At 37.2% G+C, this 24,399-nt stretch overlaps 1 pseudogene; it reads right to left on the reverse strand.

Moving 5' to 3' along the window:
* Positions 1-14,455: 14,455 nt before the first annotated feature.
* Positions 14,456-21,522, reverse strand: LOC149200291 (protein LATERAL BRANCHING OXIDOREDUCTASE 1-like; annotated as a pseudogene).
* Between the last annotated feature and the right edge of the window lie 2,877 nt (positions 21,523-24,399).

Here is a 24,399-nt window from a genome sequence, read left to right on the forward strand (position 1 = left end):
CACCTTTTTAATTTAATTAATTCTGTATATTCCTAAATTAATATTCTCAATGAACATTTAGATCCTTCCCATTTAATAACTTATAATATGGTTTAGAAATCTACTTACATTAATATAGGATCTTATAAAAATGGTGGTTTTAAGTAGTTTTCACTTCACATAAAGAGGTTTAAATGATATATATTTCATCCTTATTACACATTTGATAGGTTTCATAGTCTTTATTGTTTGATCTTGGAACACACCTAACAGGGTGCGCGGTATTAAAACACACCCAATAGGCTTTGCAGTATTAAAGGAGTGATAAAACAATGTCTGGAATGATTAATATATATTAAAATCTGGTTAGGAAAATAGATGTTATTGAAAAAGTGGTTAATTACTTCATAACCTTTAAATATCGAAATGATAAAGAGCACAAAATAAGGCCACGTAGCATGAAAGAAATGTGAGCTTCACTAATGTGTAAGCTCTAATAAGTCCACTCATGTTGCACTTCCTGTACAAGAAAAGTGTGACTCACCAAAACTCATTCAAAAACCTAAATTTAACATGATTCAAAGTAAAATCATTATCACTATTTTTTAAATAAGTATAAGATCATTTAAAAAAACCACTTTCCAATGTTTTTTTTTTCAAAAGAACTCTAGGATCATTAAAAATAGGTATTTGTTGATAGGCTTTCTTCAATCCATTTCATGAAGATTAAAATTTTGTAGCTATTTTCTTACCCTTTTTGTGTCTTGGAAATGCTTAAGGTTACATGTTTAAACATTTTCAATCTTCCTATATTAACCAATTAGATGAAACACATCAGGATGTTGGTAATCACTTATCATCATATCAGTTTGGATCACATTTACAGGGAGCAGAATTGGACAACAAACTTACTATCAAAGAGAGAAATAGATAAGCAAGGTCTGTTAAGTTTTTCTTTTCTACGTATGAACAAGGAGCCATGAAAAATGTTGGCAACGTAAAATTTTCTTAGATCTTGGGGGTATGATGTTAATTTTTTTGGACAATGTATGGAACATCAAAATATTGAGTGAGGAGATCTCTCTTGGCATATTTTTTTTTTTTTATAAAGAAACAAGTCATATTTTCATTATATTGACTGGAAATGGGCTAGGTCCCTTACAAAATTCACATTTGTTCTTTCTGCAACTTCCATCAAATTACATTGGATAGGGACCTTCTTGCTACCACTATTATTTACATATATTCTTATGGAAAAATTATAACTATATATTCTCCAAAAAACACCACTATATTCTATACATCAATATTGCATATATGTAAATTAAGATGAATTCAATCAGCTGCTACCAGGCTCGGCTTCTTCACCTGCAGGATCGTCCACATAAGTGGTCAGTTCCTCTGCATCATTCTCATATTTTTCTAGAACCTGTGCAACAACAAGATCCTTGAAATTAGCAACAATGATGGCCGTTGAATCCCCAACCCCGAAAAATTCCTTTAAGACCCCCACCATCATTGTTTCCACCTTAATTTTGATGTTGTCGACCTTCTACTGAACACTCAATACATCTATGTGTAAACCTTCCATGATCTTCTACATTAATTCCAAGTGTTTGGCTAAACCAGATAATTGGGCATAAATAACAACCATATTTTCATTTAATTCCTTGACAATTTCCTTTACTACTTTTTTATAGGATCTCTCCACTAAATTCCCAAAACTTCCATGCCCCGTGCCATGATCATACCCTGAGCTTCCAAGCCCTGAACCTCCCCCACTGAATTTTTGTGCAGAAGACATATTTGTAGCTATACGCCTCTGAACAATGAAAATATTTTGATTAACTTACCGAAGCCAACTAAAATATATAATAACCTGATCAATCCCAACATTCCTCCTGATCTTGTCCTTCATAAATGTGTGACAATGTAGAATCTTATCAATGCCTATTCCTTCCACATTTTCCACCACTAGAAACCAAAATCGTAATACGATGGTTCCTTCATCCCCAATAGAAGTATTTATATTACAAATTCCAGTGAGTAACTGATGCCTCAGCACCCACCTGTCTGCATACCTGATATGACTTCTGGAAAAAACAAACTTATGCCTTAACTCACCACCTACTAACCCTACAACCAAGACACTACGAAGGTACCTCAGAGAGCTGGCCTTCTTAACTACCATCTTGCAAAGGCACCTCGGGGAGTTGGCCTTCTTAACTACCATCTTAATGCTCTAACAACCCGTACCACCACAATACAACGTCATCCTGATGCATTCATTCATGGGATGTGACATGAAGAATTGTGATGGTTTATGCAAATTTGACCTTGTTCTAATAACACCCCGATGTTGGTCGGACCATCTACGAGATGGTTATTGGCACGCAACATGAAGAACATATGAACTTTTACAAAATTTTCTTAACAAATATGTAATCCTTACCATGATTAAGGAGTTTTCACCTTCTAGGGGAGTGACATTCTCGAGAAGCTTAATACATTTTTGGATGATCATCATGGAATCACCAACTATATACAGAGTTTTAATACCAATATCCAAACTTATTTTCAATCGTTTCCTGAGTGAAAGGGCTTACGCCTGATTATGTAGGAATTTACAGGGTAAGTTCCTCAGAAAGAACACCAAAAGGACACCGCTCACAACTAGATCACAGATCAATACACCAGTATTTTTGACGTGGTTAAAACCGTCAAAGAGGGAAATAGTCCACGGCCTGAGCCAACGCGACCACTTCAGGCAATTTATTAATCAAAGAATGAAAATTTACATAAGCTTCTCTCATCCACGGATTACCCTACAAATGACCCTCCATGCGTTTTAAATAGAATTCATGGACCAATCGGGTGTCAAGCCACGGATCAAGTGTCGGTAATACCGAGGAGAGAATGAACCGTCGGATCACTACATATCGTGACCGTCAGATTGTAAGTTACAAAATGTACAACGGTAAAGAAACACACTTTAACTAACTCTATACCTAACTCTACGCTAGACCAAGTTGTACTTAACTATTTCCTATGTGTCAGAATATCCTAACATCCCCCCTTAAGGACAACTTGGGATAGGATTAAAGGATTTACAAATATGACACAATAGGAGAAGGAAGGAGGCACTAGAGCCTATCCCCCCTTAGTGACAACTTCCTGAACTCCAACCATAAATCGAAGTTTAGTGAACTTCGCCTCTGTGAGAACCTTTGTGAAGATGTCTGCAACTTGATCATTTGTTGAACAATATTGCACTTCAAGAACATGGTCGTGAATGAGCTTTCTGATGAAGTGCATGTGCAGTTCAATGTGTTTGCTGCGCTGATGTTGGACTGGATCTTTGCATAGCTGAATGGCACTTTGATTATCACACCAAAGTGTAGTTGGATGCTGCTGCTCAAAGCCAAACTCTGACAGGATCTGACGAAGCCACAAGGCTTCCTTACTAGCTTCTACAGCACCATGATACTCTGCTTCTGCTGATGAAAGAGAAATGGCACCCTGTTTCTTGCAAGCCCATGTAATATGTCCTGAACCAAGAGTGAACACGTAACCGGCAGTAGACTTCCGATCATCAGGGTCACCAGCCCAATCGGAATCAGTGAAACCTACCAATAGAGGAGATGCTTTGACACTGTAATGAATCCCAAACTGAATTGTACCTCGAACATAACGAAGTATTCTTTTAGCTACTTTCCAATGACTTTCACGGGTGTTTTGCATGAACCGAGCAACAAGGCCAACAGCAAAGGAAAGGTCAGGATGAGTATGGGTTAGATACAAAAGTTTTCCTACAAGTTGACGGTATAAGGTAGCATCAACTTCAGGAGAAGTAAAAGTGACTAAGAGTTTGACTCCAGACTGAAAGGGAGAAGGGGCTGGCTTATAGTCTTCCATGTGAAAATGACGTAGAATATCACAAGCATACTTGGATTGGGAAAGGGAAATACCCTCCTTGGATTGAAAGACTTGAAGACCGAGAAAATAGTGTAAGTGTCCTAAGTCTGTCATTTTAAATTTCCTTTTGAGGCCAGACTTCACATGGTTTATAAGGTTGGGATCACTACGAGTAAGGATAAGATCATCAACATAAAGAACAAGGATGATAAGAGAGTTGCCCACTTTCTTGGTGTAGATAGTATTGTCAGAATGACACCTAGAAAAGCCAGATTCTAAAAGAAAGCTATCCATTTTAGCATACCAAGCCCGAGGAGCTTGCTTGAGACCATAAAGGGATTTCTTAAGTCGACAAACAAGGCTGGAGTCTGTTTGTATGAAGCCAATGGGTTGTTCCATATAGATTTCTTCATGCAAGTCCCCATGCAAGAAGGCAGATTTAACATCCATCTGATGGACTTCCCATTTGAAAGAGGCAGCAAGTGAAAGAACAAGGCGGATAGAGTTCATTTTGGCAACAAGGGAGAAGGTTTCAGTGTAGTCAATGCCTTCAACCTGTGAAAAGCCCTTAGCAACAAGACGAGCTTTATGTTTATCAACTTTCCCATCTGGTCCATACTTGGTTCTGTAAACCCATTTGCATCTAACAAGTTTTCGTCCCTTTGGTAAAGGAACAAGATCCCATGTATCATTTTCCAATAATGAATGATATTCTTCATTCATAGCTGCTTCCCAATCTGGATGGCCTGAAGATTCTGCAAAGGTGTCAGGATCATAATTTACTGGAGCTTGAGCCAGTAAAGAAGAGGCTCTCTCAAACTGAGAACGTGTGCGTCGCTGATCTGTAGGATCACCGGCAAGATCACCTGCTGCATCTCGAGTAGCACAAACCCATTTTGGAAGCTCAGGAGCTGAAGGATGATCCTGATATGGTGGGGGAGGATTGTCATCCTCACTTTCATCATCTGAAGAAGAAATGTTTTCAAAGGTAGAAGAGATAGGGAGAGGTGGCACATCCGCCGGACTAGGCTCGCAGGCCGATATATTTTCATCAATTTTTACATCTCTTCTAATGATAAAATTTTTGGACTTAAATGGAATAAGTATATAGCCTTTGACATCTTCAGAATATCCAACAAAAGTACATTTTTCACTCTTAGGTTCTAAAGCTTTATGCTTTTCATCTGGAATATGGGCCCACGCTTCACTTCCAAAAAAATGAAAGTGACTTACATCTGGTTTGATTGAGCTCCATGCTTATTCTGGAGTGATATTCTTTAAAGCCTTAGTAGGAATGCAATTTATTATGTAATTTGCACAATTAATTGCTTCTGCCCAAAAACTAAGACCAAGTCCTTTAGATTGTATCATACAATTAGCCATTTCCTTTAAGGTGAGATTCTTCCTTTCAGCTACACCATTTTGTTGTGGAGTATATGGAACAATATGTTGCATTTGAATTCCATTCTCAGTGCAATAGTTGATGAATGTGTTTTTAACATATTCTCTACCATTATCAGATCTTAACTTAAGAATTTGATGTCCAGATTGTTTTTCAACAAAGGCCTTGAAGGCCAAAAAAGTGTTAAATACTTCACTCTTGAGTTTTAAGAAGTATACCCAAGTGCATCTGGAGAAATCATCAATGAAAGTTAAGAAATACTTGCAACCAGAGAATGACACAACTGGAAGTGGACCACATAAATCACTATGCACAAGCTATAAAGGGGCTGAGGCATGCCAAGAGGCACGTTTTTCAAAACCGTCCCAATGATGTTTTCCAAGTACACATCCGGAACAAACACCATCTCTGCAAGATACCATAGGAAGACCTGTCACCATATTTTCTTTACATAGATGCTGAAGGGAGCGATAGTTTAAGTGACCAAATCACTCATGCCAAAGTTTGCTCACTTCATCGTTATGAACAACAAATACTGAGGGAAGATTTGATGACCCAAAGTTGTGAAACTTATACAACTTTGTAGAATCATCAACAATACTAGTAGCCAAAATCTGTTTAGGATATTTTAAGTCCTTGATCACAACATCATGAGGTGAAAATTCAACGATTTTACCTTCACCTGAATGAGTTATCTGATATACAGATAGAAGGTTGCAGGATAAGGTTGGAACACATAATACACCATTAAACTGACCATTGTTTAGATGAACAGTTCCAGTCCCTACAACATTAAGAGATCTATCATCACCAACATATTTTTTTTTGGTGTTACAATCATTTAAAGAAGAAAACATGGCTTTGTTTTTGGCCATGTGATAAGAAGCTCCAGAATCAATGAGCCACTCATGAGAATGAGAAGATGAAGATACATTTAATGCATAGCCAGACCGAGATGCTTGACAACCACATGCAGAAAGTGCTATTCCTGAAGATGAAGTTGAAGTTGAAGATTGCCCCAAATGGATGTTATGCTTCTTCATTGCTGCTTCCAAGGGTTCCATCTTTTTAAAGCATTTTGATTCTAAGTGGCCATCTCGATTACAAAAATTGCAATGTCTATCAGTCTTCTTCCCTTTGTTTTTATTTGTCTTATCATTTTGTTGAAATGATTTTTCATTTTGGAGCTGAAATTTCTTAGGACCCTTATTTGGTTTAGGACCATTCCTTTTAGGATATGACTTCTTAGGATTCTTTGAATTTGGTTGTTGTTGGGCGGCTAACACTTTCTTGGAAGAGTTTCCAAGATTAAGAAGACCAAGGTGTAAGAGTTTTTCTTGTTCTCTTATTAAAGAATCACAAAAAGAGTCAAAGGAAGGGGGTTTGTAGTCTTTTCCTTGAGAAATGAAGGCCTATCTTGTAGAATGGAAGGTGGAAAAATATACAGAGTAGTCTGGTCCCAACTTAGTAAGGATGGAATAAATAAGGTTACTATCTTCTTTCTTAACCTTAACACCTTCCAAAATATATCTAAGGGTCTTGAACTTAGACAAGAAATATTCAATGAAAGAAAAATTATTAGGGTCCAATGTAAGCAACTCATTTTCAAGTTGATGGGCTCTAATTTCATTTTTAATCCCAAAAACTTTATTGATTTGTTCCATTGCATCATGATAAGTTTCAAGTTCTGCAATATGGAATCTAAGATCTCGAGAAATAGACATCCCTATCAAACCACGTGCTTGATCTTGTCTATTTTCCCATTTAGCAGCCTTCTCTTCATCTTTCGGTTTCTTTTCTTGGCCTGTGGCTATTCGGTAGAGACCTTTACTTCTAAGTAAATCCTCCATGTAGGACAACCATTGGAAGTAGTTGGTGCTGTCAAGGGTAACTTGGTATTTACTTTCCATTTCAACAGAAACTGAAGCTGAAGATGCTAAAAGTAAGTGTTCCAATGGATAGATCTCGAAAAATTAGGCTGGTTTAAAAAAACGGCTCTGAAAAAGGCTTCCGGATGAAGAAGTTATGGCTTTTTGAAAAAACGTTGTTGAAGTTGCCGACGAAGTGTGGGAATGTGCGGAAATGAAAAAGTCCGCCCCCACAAAATGGAGACTTGAACCCAAGACCTCTACTCTCTTAAAATAGCTTTGAACCAATTGATCTATATAAAAAATTTGAGAGAGAGAGAGAGAGAGAGAGAGAGGGGGGGGGGACCTTGGGTTGCGTGCTTGCTTTGGGAAAACTCTTTTTCCCTACAAAACAAAAAACACAAAACCCAACACAGACATGCAAAGAAAACGAACCTTATGGCTCGAAGTTAGCTTTACCCAAAAAACTAAATATTTTCAAAAATTGAACCCTGCGGCTCAAAGTTAGCTTTAGCCGAAAAACTAAATATTTTTCTCAATGTTTCTGATTTTCCGAGATCACAGTAAGGTGCAGGGAAAAGAGCATACGCATGAGAAAAATCCTTCCTTTCTGTTTCTGATTTGCCCAGATTGCACAGAGTCGCAGGGCAAAGATCATACGCAGAAATGAAAGGTATAGATCCGGTTAAAAAAAGCTAAATAAACCGAAACCGAAATAAGCAGAGAGAAAATAACAGTAAACTACAAATAAACACTGTATACCTCCATATCTTAAAAATGACGCAGCTAGGGCCACCAGAAACCTTTTCGCATGAAACGAAAGGCGTTCCTCACTGGAACAGATGCTCCGAACACAACAGAGCAGTCCTCTCAGCCCGAAAGCAGTCAGAAACAACAGATCTAGGAAACGACAGTCGGATGTAGTTCTATCGGCTTCAGATTTGGATCACCAACGGACGCGGCCCTCAAATAGCTCTGATACCATGTATGAATTTACAGGGTAAGTTCCTCAGAAAGAACACCAAAAGGACACCGCTCACAACCAGATCACAGATCAATACACCAGTATTTTTGACGTGGTTAAAACCCTCAAAGAGGGAAACAGTCCACGGCCTGAGCCAATGTGGCCACTTCAGGCAATTTATTAAAAAAAGAATGAAAAATTACATAAGCTTCTCTCATGCACGGATTACCCTACAAATGACCCTCCATGCGCTTTAAATAGAGTTCATGGACCAATCGGGTGTCAAGCCACGGATCAAGTGTCGGTAATACCGAGGAGAGAATGAACCGTCGGATCACTACATATCGTGACCGTCGGATTGTAAGTTACAAAATGTACAACGGTAAAGAAACACACTTTACCTAACTCTATACCTAACTCTACGCTAGACCAAGTTGTACTTAACTATTTCCTGTGTGTCGGAATATCCTAACAGATTATTGGTCATAATGCCAAGACCCCATGCATACTTTACTTCTGAATTTTCTTTGAGGTTAATGATTACCCCTCCCACTCCAACCTCCCTAGAGTTACCTTTTGAAGCTCTGTCAAAATACAATTGACTATTCTCGACTTTCCTTTGCCATTCAGTAAATTCATCACCTTTCAATATAATACAAAATTTTGGTTTTTCATAGGACCTTAAGCAAGGAGCTTTGTGGATGGGGGAGTAGATCTTGAGCCATCTTTTTTTAGAAGTAGATATCGCTTTCATATCTAACGCATCAAATCCTTGGGAGGATATGACCTAAAATATAAGCGTCATTCATTTTATTACTGCAGTTTTAGAGCTATGTCACTGAATTTGAAAGATAACATGATTACAACACAACCATATCAATGAACACATATATTTAGGGATTTCCATCCAACATCACCTTAACAAAGAATTTGGAGGGCAAGGGAAATTATGTTTCCAATGAATAAACATATCACTCCAATCATCTGGAACTTGGGAAATTAAGGCCAAAGAAGCTAGAGCATAGTTCCAAGCTTCCATCGTAAAGGGACAGTAGCAAAATAAGTTCTTGATTGTTTGCTTTGCATTGCCACACAAGACGCAATGGGAGGGACCGCTAATTTTCCTCTTCTTTAAGTTTTCTGCTATCAATATTATCTCATGAACCAATTCCAATAGAAAATGTTTACCTTAGGTAGACTATCACCATTCCAGATTTTCCCCCATAATTTAGAAGGTGGAAGGGGGAAGGGAGTTTTAGTTAAAAGAGCATAGCCATCTTTAACACTATATTTTTTAGCTTTTCCTCCCAACCAAAAAGGTACCTATCTACTTTGCTAGTAATTATTAGAGAAAACCCATTAAGAATGTCGATCAAAATATTCCAATGAATGAGAAGGTTATTGGGAAATTCCAGAGGGAATCACCCACACCATACACCCAAATTATCCCAACAGGATATATCTGCAAGACAGGCGAACCCATGGTCAACCATCCATCCCAAAAGAGTGGGATCAATACCACTCGCACAATAAAATCCAATGAGAATGTGTTTCCCATTCCTAGGAAGCTAGCCAAGATGGTTCAGAATGAGGGAGGACGAGGCTTTGCAAAACCTCCAAATTTTTTATAGTTTTCTTTCCCAAGTTTCATCCTTCGACCTAGTGAGGTGATTTTTGTGGAAATACTTTATAATAAATGATTTTTTCCACCACTCATTGGAATTTGAGAGGATCCTCCATACCAGTTTAGTCCCCCAGTGCTAGATTCATTAGTTGAAGATCCTTTATTTCCAATCCTCCCAAATTCTTAGGCTGCTTAGCTAGATTCCAATTCAATAGGTGGAATTTATGCTCGCTACCCTTGCCTCCTTGCCATAAGAATTTTCTCATGAGCTTTCTTATTTGTTGATTGATGTATCCAGGTGCTGAGAGGCCAACAACAAAATAAACTAGAAGGGAGGAAAGTACTGATTTAATTAGAGTAACCATCCCATCCAGATTAAGCCATCTAACTCCCCATGAGTGCACTATGTTCCTTATTTTTTGAATTAAATTTTCCAATTCTTCCAATGATACTTAGTTTAGTGAGATAGGAATCCCAAGATATTTGAAGGAGGAATGATGGAGATCCACAAGGATGCTCAGAAGCATGCTTATTACATTTAGAGAATCCCCTTGGAAATTCCAACCAATTGATTGACATTTCAAATTGTTGATCAATCCCCAGAAAGAAACAGAAACCCATATAGGATTTTTTTGAATGTTGTTTCTATCACTAAAGAGGTTCCTCCAATCAGAAGAGTGTCATCTACAAACTAGGAGTGATTAATTCCTCTAACATTTCTTGCAATATTAAGTCCCGGGAGGGAGCCATCCAGCCGCCCAACCTCTAGATTGCTACTTAGAGATTCAACCATGATTATATAAAGAAGAGGTGAGAGGGGGCATCCTTGGCGTAACCCACTTGAAGCAGCAAAGAAGGGGGCAGGTCGCCCATTGATAAGAGGGGCGATCTAGGGATAACCAATACAAGCTTTGATCCAAGAGATGAAATCATTACTAAAACCTAATTTTTCCATGACAAGGAAGAGGAAGGAGTGATTTACCTGATCAAACACATTTTCCATATCCAATTTGATAATCATTCCAGCTTCTCCCTCTTCTTTTCTTGAGTGTATTGCTTCTTGTACCAGGATGATATTATCCAGAATATTCTGATGTTGCATAAACCCTCCTTGGTTCTCAAAGATAATGGAAGGAAGCAAAGGTTTAATTCTATTGGCAATTATTTTTGTCAAGATTTTATAGGAGGGGATACAAAGCGAGATAGGAAGAAATATGGAAAAAGAGGCAGGATTGACTTCTTTTGGGATCAGGGTGAGAAGGGAAGAATTGGTACTACCCCCCAGTTTATTTTTAACTCTGCAATAGTTCAACATTTTAATGAGGTATTTTTTTATGACATTCAAGAATAAATGATAAAAACTAATAGAAAACCCATCTGGTCCTGAAGCCTTCTCAGGTTCCAAATGCCATATCACACTTTGAATTTCATCTTCTAAAATTACACTAGAAAGAGACACATTAGAGAGTGGAGAGACAACCTGGGGTAATTCCCAAAGGAATTCAGGAGCACCATCTAAAGAATTGCAATCCGGATTGAGGAGTGTTTTGAAGTGATTATATGCATCCTTTTTAATTTCTAATGAGGTGTTGATTGTCTGCCCACCCACCACCTTTGTTTCCTTGATTCTATTCCTGTTCTCTTTAGCCATTGTTTTTTTGTTGTAGGAGGAAGTATTAGAGTCCCCATATTTCAACCAAAGAATGCGAGATTTGAGCCTCCACAAATTTTCCTCTTGCCTACTTAGAATGAATATCTTCTTGGAGAGGTATTTTTGTTTTTGAATATGTGTACCTTCGATATGAATTTTCTCCATCATATTAGAGTGTTCTTCTAATTCTTGGGCTTTCCCTTTTCTTTTTTCCCTGGAGGCTAATAGTTTTCTTTGAGACACTTCCTCAAGTCATTCTTGACATTTTTTAACTTAGATTCCCAGACAAAGTTGGGTGAGCCTTGAATTTTGCGAGTCCAGGTTTGCTTTATCATATTCCCAACTTTTTCATCTTGGCACCAATCTGCATTAAATTTAAATGGCAACGGTCCAAGGTTTTCTACCTTTTCCATAGATATCATGATGGGGCGATGATCTGAATCTCCCTGAGATTCGATAGATGAGGAGTAGTCCAGTCCATTAAGGAGCGAGTTGTTATGCAAAAAGAACCTGTCTAAACGAGCAACAATGTAATGATCACCGACCCTTCTATTAGACCAAGTGTATTTACCGATCTTAGGTTTGATATCAATTAGATCCCATTGTTCCATAATTTCCTCCATTCTATCTCTAAAGGGATCCCTGATCGCACACCCTCCTCTTTTTTCTGTTATATTTAGTACTGTGTTGAAGTCCCCTCCCATTATACTATTAATGTGATAATTCTCTTCCTTTAATTCATCTAATGAGGCCCAAAAATCTACTTTGTAACTATATAGCAGTGGACCATATATATTTATGAAGGGTATTCTTTCCCCTGTCTCCTTATCTTCCAAAAGAGCCATTATCCAAGATTTTGTCTTAATTTCATCAACCAGAGTAAATTTCTTGTTCAACCAAAATATGCCTAGTCCTCCTGAGGCTCCCCTTGAGGATTGAGTTGACCCTGTGCTGTCTCTCCAGAATTTCCTAGCTGCTTTCATAATTTCCACTTCTTCTAACTTTGTTTCTTGAAGAAATACTACTGATGGGGATTCTTGTTTTATTATGTCTCTGACTGCTAGGATTTTAGCAGGGTTTCCTAGCCCCCTTATGTTCCAAGATATTACTTTCATTATTTGTGGGTGGAGGGGGAGCGACCACCATCCTTTCCTTCTTTGTTCGATTTTTTTCCTTTCAGAATTTCTGAAATGACTGTTTGATTCCCCAACTTTTTGTTTAGTTCTGCTTCCCTTTCTCTCTGTGTCCTTTTATTTGGTCTTCCAGCTTTCTTGTTGGAATCAGTTTCCTGGCTGCTGCACTCTTCAACCCAGGATAGAGTTTGGGATAAATTCCAAGTGACAACACGGTCCAAACCTTTGTGCAGGCTACTTAGAGGTGCTTCAGTGACAGGTGTAGACTTTGGCGGGGTAACTTCACCCCCACCCCCCTTCGGACTATTTTCCACTACTAGTTCTCCTTCTTCTCTTTCTTGTGTCTCCTCCAAGATTGTCTGAGGTGGCACCTCCATCTCCATATCTCCATCACTCAGCACTTTGAATGGGTTCGAAGAGGACGGAACCATATTGGTGACCGACATGCTACGAGGTTTTAACATCGAGCCTTTACCTTTCAGGGCTTTCTTAGGTTTTTTCCACTGCTCCTCCTGTGCAGCTGGAACATCCAGACTTTTATCATTCCCAATTTTGGTGCAGTCTCTAGCAAAGTGGCCATAGTCATGACAATGTCTGCATTTGAATGGAATTTTTTCATAGTCTAAGACTTGTCTGTGCTTCCATTCTCCCAAGTTTAGATTGATTTCAGCTGGAAGTCCCTTTTCCAAGTCAACTTCCACACAAATTTTAGCACAAGAAAATTGGGATCCTTTTGGCTCAGACTTATCCAAGTATTTCCCTACTCCATTACCAATAGCTCGAAGGAAATCATTGCTCCAACATGAGATAGGGAGATGAGGGAGCTTGACCCAGATTGGAATGGCAGTAGGGATGTCCTAATCAAGATTAAAATTCAGGGTCCATTTATTTAAATACATCCCTCTGGAGCCAAAGAAATATGGTCCATTACGAAAAATGACCTCCTTATCCTCTTTGTTTTCAAATAAAAAGATGAAGAAGCCATTACCAACAACAAAAAGTGCAATTTCACCTTTCATCGTGGGAGTCCAAGTTTTCTTAATCCAGGCCTCCATAGATCTAGGTGAGGGCCACATACCTGTAAATTTCCCAATTAACGCTCTCTTCGAATACACTAGGGAGGTGTGATAGGCTCGCCCTTAACCTCTATGTTTCTCTTGACGAACTTGGAAGTCGCAACCATAGTTGGGCGAGGACGCTTCGGAAGGCAGGTCACCAATGAGTGGAAAGTGGATTTGACGTCCAGAGGGGGAGGGGAGGAGCCCCCCTCCACAACAGCCATTTGGAAAATTTATAGGGATTCTAACCAGGTTCCCACCAGAAATGGCAGAGCTCTCATACCTCACTCCTGTGTCATATTTGTTAAGAGAAATAAAGTTTTTGTTTTTGGACAACAGATGAAAGATCATAAGTTATGGATTATACAAGATTCATAGGAGATATAATAGTAAAAATAATATTGTAAGGTTGAAAAGAAGTCGTTTTTGCAAGAGAAATTGAAAACTATGAAAATTGTGCTATCTGTTTTTATTAATATAAATTTTTTCCTTTGAAAAAAAAGTCACATGCTTAAAAACCGTAGACCATAAGAGTTCAAATTCCATTGCTGGTTTCAGAATTTACCTTCGAAAAATATAAAATTTATGATCCAAATGCTGTATGATTGAAATCATATACTACGATCATAACATTGATTCAATACAGAATAATGGTACCATATATACTTTAATCAATAAAATCGAAAGTAGTCGACATAATAGGAAAGCATGTTAACACAATAATAACTGCATACCAAAGAGCATTACGGAATATATTGATTGTCACAATTACATGGAGATAGACGAGGCATACTTGCAAAGTATATTGGATGAAGTCTCAGCTACCCTGATTATTTACATTTCAATAATAGCATTAATATTTTAAGGATGAATCTTTGTGAAATCTAGCGATTTTTTCCCTTCCAGCTTGATGGAGAGATATTGGAGATTGTAGTCTGTGTGTTTATACGATTTGTAGAGGCGTGGGTGAGCTTCATCTATAAGCTGAGGCAAAGGACCAATTTCCACATTGTAACTTGGAGCATGGAACGTGAATATAGACCATCTTTCCTTATTCCTATTCGGTAGTGCCCTGTGCTCCATACTATTGTATTTACCATTAGTTAGGACCTGCATGTAACATTTCCAAATAAGATTCATACACCAATCAAAAGAAAAAGTGGCAACAGTTCCAACAGTATAACAGTTCCAACAGTATTAGAAAGTGGCAACAGTATTAACTTTGCTAATGAGATTCAAATGGCAATATAGACGGAATTCAAAAACGAAAATAGCGCAGGTTTTCCAAATATACTAATTGCTACAGTGGAAAAGTAAGATTCTTTAGAGCGTAGAGAAATTTCCAATGCTAGCCGTTCCCGTGTAATGTACGGACAAAACCCTAAAATTTATGTCATCGAATGAGCATAGTTTTGTATTACTTTTTGGTTAAAGCGAATATATGTTTTCTTGTTAAAGTAGATATATAGTGACCTCTAGAGTGTCACCGGTATTGATGACCAGAGCATTGAGGATAGGTTCCACCGAAATCCATTGGTTGTTGTTAAGAATTTGCAGGCCTACTGACTCATCGTCTTGGAGTAATACAGTTAGAGCACTCCCGTCTGAGTGGGTGCTTAAACCTAAAACAAGGTCAGGTCTCCTACAGGGCGGATAGTAATTCATGCGGACCGCTTGCACGTTCTCTCTGAGAATGTCGTTAAGAATTCGAGCTTCAGCTGAAGATTCTCAGCAATGAGGCGGAGAAGTGTTCTACATAACTTCAAAAGCTCCCTTGAATAAGCTTCCAAAGTATCCCTGTAAAGCAAAACGAAGCCAAACAATAAATCCAATACTTCATTCTATAGGAAGATAAAATGCAAAAGCAAATGGTTGAAGTTTGACTCTTTTAAATATAGAAATTTGTATGGTGTTGAATCTATTTCCACCATTTAAAAAAAATTTAAACTCTCCCACCATCTATACTAAAACTTCTTCTTATAGCCAAAATTGTTTCCTCCTTAGAAAACGCCTTAACCCCCATATCGTCTATATGCCAATTTCAATCTTCATGTTGATAGAGGCCAGGTTCTCTGTTGTTTAGTTTTTAGGTAAAGGTGTTCCCAAAGTTGTGTGTTGAAGATAATGGAGAATATCCTAGAATAGGTAGAGTTGGTTCATGTAGCCTAAGGATATGAATTAGTTTCTATGTCTTAGGATGTTGTTATAACTTCCCTAAAACCGTGTATTCTATTTAATGTGTAAAGTTGATGAACAATGTAGAGCGTTCTGCAGAGCCAGACTCTCTTGGTTCAAACTCTCTTTCGTAGAGCTGACCAGTGGGTTTTATTTTTCTTAATACAAACATTGCCATTTTTATCATGGTATGAGAGTGTTAGGGCTAAGGAACCTGTACGCTGGCTGGTGGTTGGTTCTTTGAACCGAAATCATCACATGTTTTGAGTGGACAGCCGCAATGATCACTATTAAATCGTCACAGGTTTTGAGTGGATAGCAACGACGACCACTATTACACCTCCAGAATTTTTCATTTTTCGATCGTTGCACTTTTTAGGTTTATAACCGCGACCATAGTGGAAAATTGATGAAAAACTGCAACAGTCTCTGAAATTGTGTGTATTTCAGTGACCAATTTTGGATATTGGGAAAATATCAGTGACGGTTACAACTAGTCTCGGAAAATTGGTGTATTTCAGCGACTAGTCTTGGATATTGGGCAAATATCAGCGACGATCATGTAAATCAAAGAAATTGCAAAGGGAGCCAAGAACAAGGCTGTAGCTGTCAGAGAAGTTGAGGGGGGAAGCCAAGAACAAGGCTATAGTTGACAACAAGAGGTTGTTTGGAGGCTAAGAAGAAAGCCACGATGATCTATGCGTGCTCCATGATCGAATAACATGGATCTGTCTCTGTCACAGGTCTGGGGTAAATTTAACATTTTTTACCTGTCAATTTTTTTTTCTAAATCACCGAGATGAATAACAATATTTTTGAAGCATGCATGAATTAGCATAACAAGCTCGATGGTTCCAATTATGCAAATTGGAAGTTTAAGATGCAGACTCTGCTAGGAGCGCAGAGTGCTTGGCAGATTGTGAATGGGGATGAGTCGAGGCCTGCAACTAGATCAACATCGGTCCTATATTGAGAGAAACGAGGAAGTAGAGCAAGGAAAATGTTAAAGATGTCAGTGAAAGATTGTATTATACCACACTTCAGAGAAGGTAAGTAAGCTAATGCAATTTAAAGAATTCTGAAGGAACTGTATGAGATCTGTAATTCAAATTGTCCTTTGTTCCTCAAGAGTAAGATCCTATCCATGAAGATGGAGGAGAATGAAACGACTGCTTCATTTGTAGCAAGGATCAAGGATTTGAAAAATAAATTATTAGATATTGGTCATATAATGGACGATACAGATCTTGTGACCATTACAATGAATGGTGTCACTGTTGATTATCAAATGTTCATCACTGGGATCAATGCCAGATAGAAGATCCCACGCTTTGAAGAGATGACAGGTATACTGATGCAGGAAGAAGAGACGAGATTGACTCTGAAGCCCCAGAGTGCCGATCTTGTATTGGTGGCAAGAAAGAACTTCAACAAAGGGAAAGGAGGTCAACAAAAAAATAGAGCAAGTTCACATAAATGGACAAATCTGACTCAAGGTATGCATCCGAATAAAAAATACTCAAAAACAAAATGTTTTTATTGCGGAAAATTGGGTCATATTGCCAGGGAATGGAGGAAAAAGAAGTACCATGAAGAACAGTAGAAGTCAAAGAGACATGCAGGTCATCTCGTGAACAATGATCAAGTGCAGAATTTGAGATTGTTCATGGTAGATCATGATGAAAATATTGATGCAGACATTTTGTATGTAGTTCCAGGAGTGTCAACACACATGATAGGGAACAAGCATTGGTTGGAGGATTTTAAAGAGATCAATGAAGGTGCACAGATTTACCTAGGAGATGACAGAAGCCATCAAATCAAAGGATGTGGGAAAGATTTTGTTATTATACCTCATGGTAATATCAAAAAAATTTATAATGTAATGCATGTGACTAGCATAACAAAGAAATTGATTTCTATATCAATTATTACAGATCAAGATTTGAAAGTTGAATTTTTAAAGTCTAACTGTTACATTATGGATCTGCTAGATGGTATGAAGACAATTGCTATAGGAATCTGAATAGGAGGACTGTACAAGTTAGATGTGAGACCTACACTGGTTTGAGCATTGACAGCAGTGAGTCTGACTATAGAAGAGCTTTGGCACCAGAGGGATATACTGGAGTTAGTGCACACAGACCTTTGTGGTCCCATGTAGACAAAATCATTAGGAGGTGCAGTGTATTTCCTACTGTTTATTGATGACTGTACAAAGTTTTCCTGGGTGTCTTTATTAAGTAAGAAGAGTCATACATTTGAATACTTTAAGCAGTTTAACAATATGATTGAAAGACAAACAGGGAAATAGATAAAAATTCTTTGTTCTGATCAAGGGGGAGAATATAGGAAAGATGAGACGATAAGATATTGTAACGATCATGGAATTTTGTAACAGTTTACAATACCCCATACTCCACAGCGGAATGGAGTAACAAAAAGGAAAAATAGAACTCTGGTGGAATGTGCGAGAAGTATGCTTGAAGGTAAGAATCTTTCAAATGGTTTTTGGGTTGAAGTAGTGAGTAGTGCGGTTTATTTAAAAAATACGAGTCCTACAAGAAGTCTTGAGTTTAAAACTCCTTTTGAAGCTTTGTATGGGTATAAGCCTACAGTAAAACACTTAAGAATATTTGGATGTAAAGAATTTTCCCACATACCCAAGAAAGATAGAAAGAAATTAGACTCAAAAGCCATCATATGTACTTTTATAGGGTATTGTTTGTCATATAAAGCATACAAATTATTTAATCCCTCTACTCACAAGATCTTTGTTAGTAGATATGTTAAATTCCATAAGCAGGATAGTGAAGAAACTGATGAGAACTATGATGGATGGGACATTCTGTACTTTGAATAAGAGGATGCAGAGAACAATTAGGATCAACAACAAACAAAGGTAGAGGATGAACAACAACCTCAACAACAGCAGTAGCAACAACAACATCAGTAGTAGAAGGAAGAAATAAGGTTTGAAACCACCACCCCACCACTCAGGAGATCAGGTAGCAAAACTCAAATGCCTGCAAGATGTAGGGAAAATGAATTTATAACTAGTATGATGAATGTTGTTGAACCATCTATTTATAAAGAAGAAAATGAAAGTAATGAATGGAAAATAGCCATGGAACAAAAATATGATTCAATAATCAGAAACAACACTTGGGAATTGGTATAACTTCCTAAGGGAAAGTAGGTCATAGGTTGCAAATGGTTATATAAACCGAAAATTAATGCAGATGGAACTATAGAAAAATTGAAAGCTAGGTTGGTTGCAAAGGGGTATACACAAAAAGAAGGGATAGATTATGAAGAAACCTTCGCCCCTAAAGCTAAATTGAACACCATCAGAATCTTAATTGCCTTAGCTACCAAGAAACATTGGATGATGCACCAACTAAATGTATAGTCTGCATTTCTGAATGGAGAACTGAAAGAAGAGGTTTATTTAGAGCAACCAAAAGGGTTTGTCTAGAAGGGAAAAGAACATTTAGCCTGTAGGTTGAAGAAATCACTTTATGGACTAAATCAAGCTCCCAGGTTGTGGTATGAGAAAATTGATTCATTTTTTCTACAAGTTGGCTATAATAGAAGTAAGAATAACCCTAATCTTTACACCATGAAAGATGAACAAGGGTGCATAGTGTTGATTTCATTATATGTAGATGATTTGATAATTACAGGTGATGCTATATATTTAATTGATGAAATCAAGCAGTAGATGTCACAGATGTTTGAGATGAAGCATCTCGGTGAACTCAGATACTGTTTAGGTCTTGAGATCTCGAGAGATTTAGGTAAAACATTCCTGTCTCAAGCAAAGTATGTCAAAGGCCTGTTAGTGAAGTTTAGAATGGATCAGTGCAAGTCTTCACATGTACCATTGCAGCAGAACATCAAATTACAGTGTGAGGATGGCTCAAAGGCAGCGGATGCAACACTTTACAGACAGCTGGTTGGGATTTTGATTTACCCAACCACCAATAGACCTGATTTGGCTTATGTAGTTAGTGTGTTAAGCCAATTTATGTCTAAGCCACTTGAAAGCCATTGGAATGCAACGAAGAATGTTTTGAGGTATCTACAAGGTACTGTAGATTGTGGAATTATTTACACTGACTCTTCTGATGTTAGATTGGCAGGATTTGTAGATTTAGATTGGGTAGGAAATGTAGATGATCGAAGATCTATAATAGGTTATGAATTTAGTCTTGGATCCGGGGTGATCAATTGGAGCAGCAAGAAGCAGAACACAGTCTCCTTGTCTTCAGCAAAAGCAGAGTATCAAGCCATGTGTGCAACAACGTGCGAGGCAGTTTGGTTATGGAGACTTCTCTAGGATGTTGGGGAAGAACAAACAGTCGCAACAACAATTAGATGCGACAATCAAAGCTCAATAAAGCTGGCCAATAATTCGGTGTTTCACAAAAACACGAAACATATTGATACTCAATTCCATTTTATAAGAGAGAAAGCACAATCTAAAGAAATTCATCTGGAATATTGTAATACATGTGATAATGTTGTGGAAATTTTCACTAAGCCCCTTGGAAAATTTAAGTTTCAAATTTTCAGGGAGATGTTAGGCATATATTTGAACCCATTCTCCATTAAGGGGGAGTGTTGAAGATAATGGAGAATATCCTAGAATAGGTGGGGTTAGTTCACGTAGCCTCAATATAGAAATTGGTTTCTATTTCTTAGGATGTTGTTCTAACTTCCCTAAGACCGTGTATTCTATTTAATGTGTAATGTTGATGAACAATGTAGAGAATTCTGTAGAGCCAGACTCTCCTAGTTCAGGCTCTCTTTCGTAGAGCTGAGCAGTGGGTTTTATTTTTCTTAATACAAACATTGCCATTTTTATCATTGTGTGTCAAGAACAATGTAAAGTTGTGTGTCAAGAATAGCGTAAGCTAATGCATTTTCATTAAAAAAATCCATCACCTATTTAATATCTTTCTAGCCATATTCAAAGCAAAGTAGAACTGATTATAAATTGAAAAATTGCAAACAATAAGAAAATTTGGTTCCACCGTGACTTAGTTTTGATAAATCCATGATTAAAATAAACCTATGTTCACATAAGTCTAATTATTTACATAGGTTTTATGGGAGCACTGGCATCACCTGAAATGAGGAGGATCAGATGGCCAAAGTTTTTCCATTCTAATAGCCTTTGGCATTTTTACTGAGGCCATCATATCACACCAGCCCAACTTATGATCATCAGAGAAGATAAAACCGTGGCCATATCCTTGGATAGTCCCGGGCTTCATTGGGTACTTCTCTTTCTCTTCTAAGGGTAGCTTGAAAAACTCCAAGGCCACTTTCTTTACATGCTTTAAGTATTTCTTCATCAATCCCATGATTCAATACCTACAATTTATTTTATTTTCAGTAACAAATAAAATATAGTTAGTACTTTATCAATTGATTAAACCAATAATGAATAAAATAAAATATTAGCAATACTCTATGAATTGATCAAACTAACAAACCCCAATCTATTATAATTCCCTAACCTGAAAGAAGCCCCAGTCTTTGTAGGCAGTAGAGAACTTGGCCATCTCATGCTCCTTGGAACAACCTCCACATAAGAAGAGGTTGGTCATGCCGATGACAGGTATATGCAGGTCAGTGATAATAGCAAGTACTATTGTTTATCCCCTCATCTCTTCTTTCCTTCTGATATATCTCTTGGGAACAGCTTGAGGCTGAGATTTTACCAGCTCCTGCACATCATCCATCTTGTAAAGAGATTTAGTCAATGAACTGGCAACAACTTCATTAATTTCTTTCATTTCCATTTCTAACACTGATTAATACCCTTATCATAAAAATATAATTGTCAGACGGAATAAGTCGATCTTGTGGACAAGATAGACCTTCCTAGAATCTAAAGAAGACCTAATGACAAGCAAACCAACCAGACACTATCTTTCTCTAAATATGCTTTAAAAACAATGGCAAACAAGTGTTTTTAGGGCCTACCTTAGGTCCAATGCAAGTTTGTGGATGCCCTCACTCCTTCGATCCAAATGAGCTCCTTTGTCGCGAATCTGCAAACACAAACAAGGCAAACAAATTAAATAGCACCTGAAAATCCAATATCATAAAACATATTCAACATGAAAGTCAAGGAGTCCATGAAACAAATAACATGAGATAATTGTTGAGAAAAATGAGTTTGATTGTATTAATTCAAAAGAAGAAGAACTTTAGAACCTTTGCCTTGACGCTGTACAAGCTCCTCCTAGGGTCTAGCAAGAAGTCTCCTCTACTTTGACAAGTTTCACTCACTCCCCAATGAAGCCAAAAAGGTATGTGATCTCTCCTCTTAAGCTCAAATAGGAAGTCTTGATTTCACCAGCATTTACCCTAAAAAATGTTCAGCTTCTAACCTCCCCAACAACCAGCCCAATGCCTATATTTATAGGGCAATGGAGGGAGGTTACTAGGTCCTCCTTCAAAGGGATAGCTCCTCTCATCAAGGGATTAGCTCCTTCTCTTTTGAGATGCATGAACCACCTCAGAGTGAACAATCCACGTCAAAATTCCTTCTAGAATCCTCTAGAATTAACCCAAAGTGAGTTTTTTAAGATAAAACTTGCGCCTTTTGACTTTCACAGGGGTCTGCACCCACACCGTTAGGGACAGAGCAGGCAGGTCAACAGTTTTTGTACACAGAAGGTGCGGGACCGCATGTGACAGTGAGAGAAAGTGCAGAACCAGAGTTTCATTGATTTTTAATGTCTTTCTCCCATTTTCAAAGCTTGACTTGAAGAGCTGAGGTCTGAGATTTGCTTAGGAGGACTGTACAAGTGATGATAAACCCATACTGACTGCAAATATTCATGGTGACGATATTTTTGTGTAACAATAATAGTAGGGAAATACTAAACAAATGATACTGCCCGATATGAAATGCTATAACTGTCAGAGCTATATATACTGGTAACAATAGAGGCTCTTCATATGAAGCAATAATTATACGCCGTATCACACATGGCATCCAGTGAAACCATGAATTATATCCTCGACATATATTCTGGTATCTCTTACTGTTCTGATGTCATATATATCTGATCGTCTCTCTCATATACCATGAAGCTCCAAAAATTCTTAATGACAAATGGGAGGCTGGAGCTCAACTTTTACCTGTCAGAAATGATCTTCTATTTTTCTTTAATATGGATCCTGATTTGCCTTCTACTATTTGGACAATGGGAGAGTGATTTGACACTACTTTCATTTCAGTCTTGTATTAAACACAACAAAGTGTATCTTTTTCTTCTATACTATACTGTGCGGAACCAAGCTGTTTATTTGTGTCAGGAAGATGCGTGAGTAAGTGGATATTCCAAAGGAGACAAACAAACCCAGAAGATTCAGTATTCAAATCTTATCAGTATATCTGGAATGAACACTATTTATTAATGATAATCACATCTATTTAGTTTAACTGCTCTACCTTTTTGTTGTTTCTGGGCAAATTTTGTGGACAAATTTACTGAAAATTGGTATTTTTTGGGAGTGGTCAACTTCTAACAATCCAAATGCATATATAGAATTACTAAATTCATTTTTATATTAAATAAAAATGAAGTCATTTTTATATTAAAGAAAAATGAAGTTAGTGATCCATCATACTTTGGGTTTTTTAGACATGGCCTATCTAGTTGGAGGTGAATGTGGTGGGAGTGGGTTGAGTTAAGTTAAATTGAAGCATAAATAATTATTTTGAATTTATGAGTGTCACCCTTTTTTTTTGTTTGTTATTGGGAAGGGTGTTAATGTGTTGTAGATTTTTGATGACGCAAAAATGGCTATACCCAATCATTAAAGAGACCTTGCATTTAAAGCTAGTTTTTGATACATAGGAATATCTCAGAATACAAATGTGGGCTCTTCCTAGAGGGCTTGCATCTATCACATAACTACCACATAACCAAACTATTTGTTTATGATTACTCTGATTATAATCCTACGTCACTGGAACATCATGTAGCTTATGTTGTTTATATTTCTCATGCATTTTTGCTGATAGAAATATATGGTTCTTTTTAGCATATGAAAAGGGCATATTAATGTTGTTTTTTATTTATTTGGATGGTTGGATGACCAAAGTTAGAGTGCTAATTTTCATTTTATAATAAAAGTTCAATTTTTTCTTCTTAGAAATTTTTTTTTTCAACAAATTAAAATGATCAAATTTAAAATTAAGACATAATTAATTTTAAATAAAAAACAACTTTTTTTCTTAACTTTTAAAATAACCAAATTCTAATTAAAACACAACATACAATAAAAATTAATTTAACACATATTTTTTAAAATTAAATTAAAATATAATTATGTTCAAATAAAATCTTAACTATTTCAAAATAAATATGCCCATTAACTAACTTTTTTTTTCATTTGCAATATAGACTAACCATTAGTGCCAACTACTTAGTGACTTATCACTTTCCTTACAATTCTTTAGCAACTTATGATCAAGCCTTTGACATTGTTAGTGTGCATAGTAGTGAGCTGTGTGCATAGTAGCGAGCTATGTTTTTCATCGAGACTAAATTAGATTTTCTAATATCTATATCTATATATATATATATATATATATATAT

The sequence above is a fragment of the Pinus tabuliformis genome, chromosome 2_1, assembly GCF_031772625.1.
Source record: "Pinus tabuliformis cultivar Carrire ecotype Pingquan chromosome 2_1, CPIR1, whole genome shotgun sequence".
NCBI lineage: Eukaryota > Viridiplantae > Streptophyta > Pinopsida > Pinales > Pinaceae > Pinus > Pinus tabuliformis.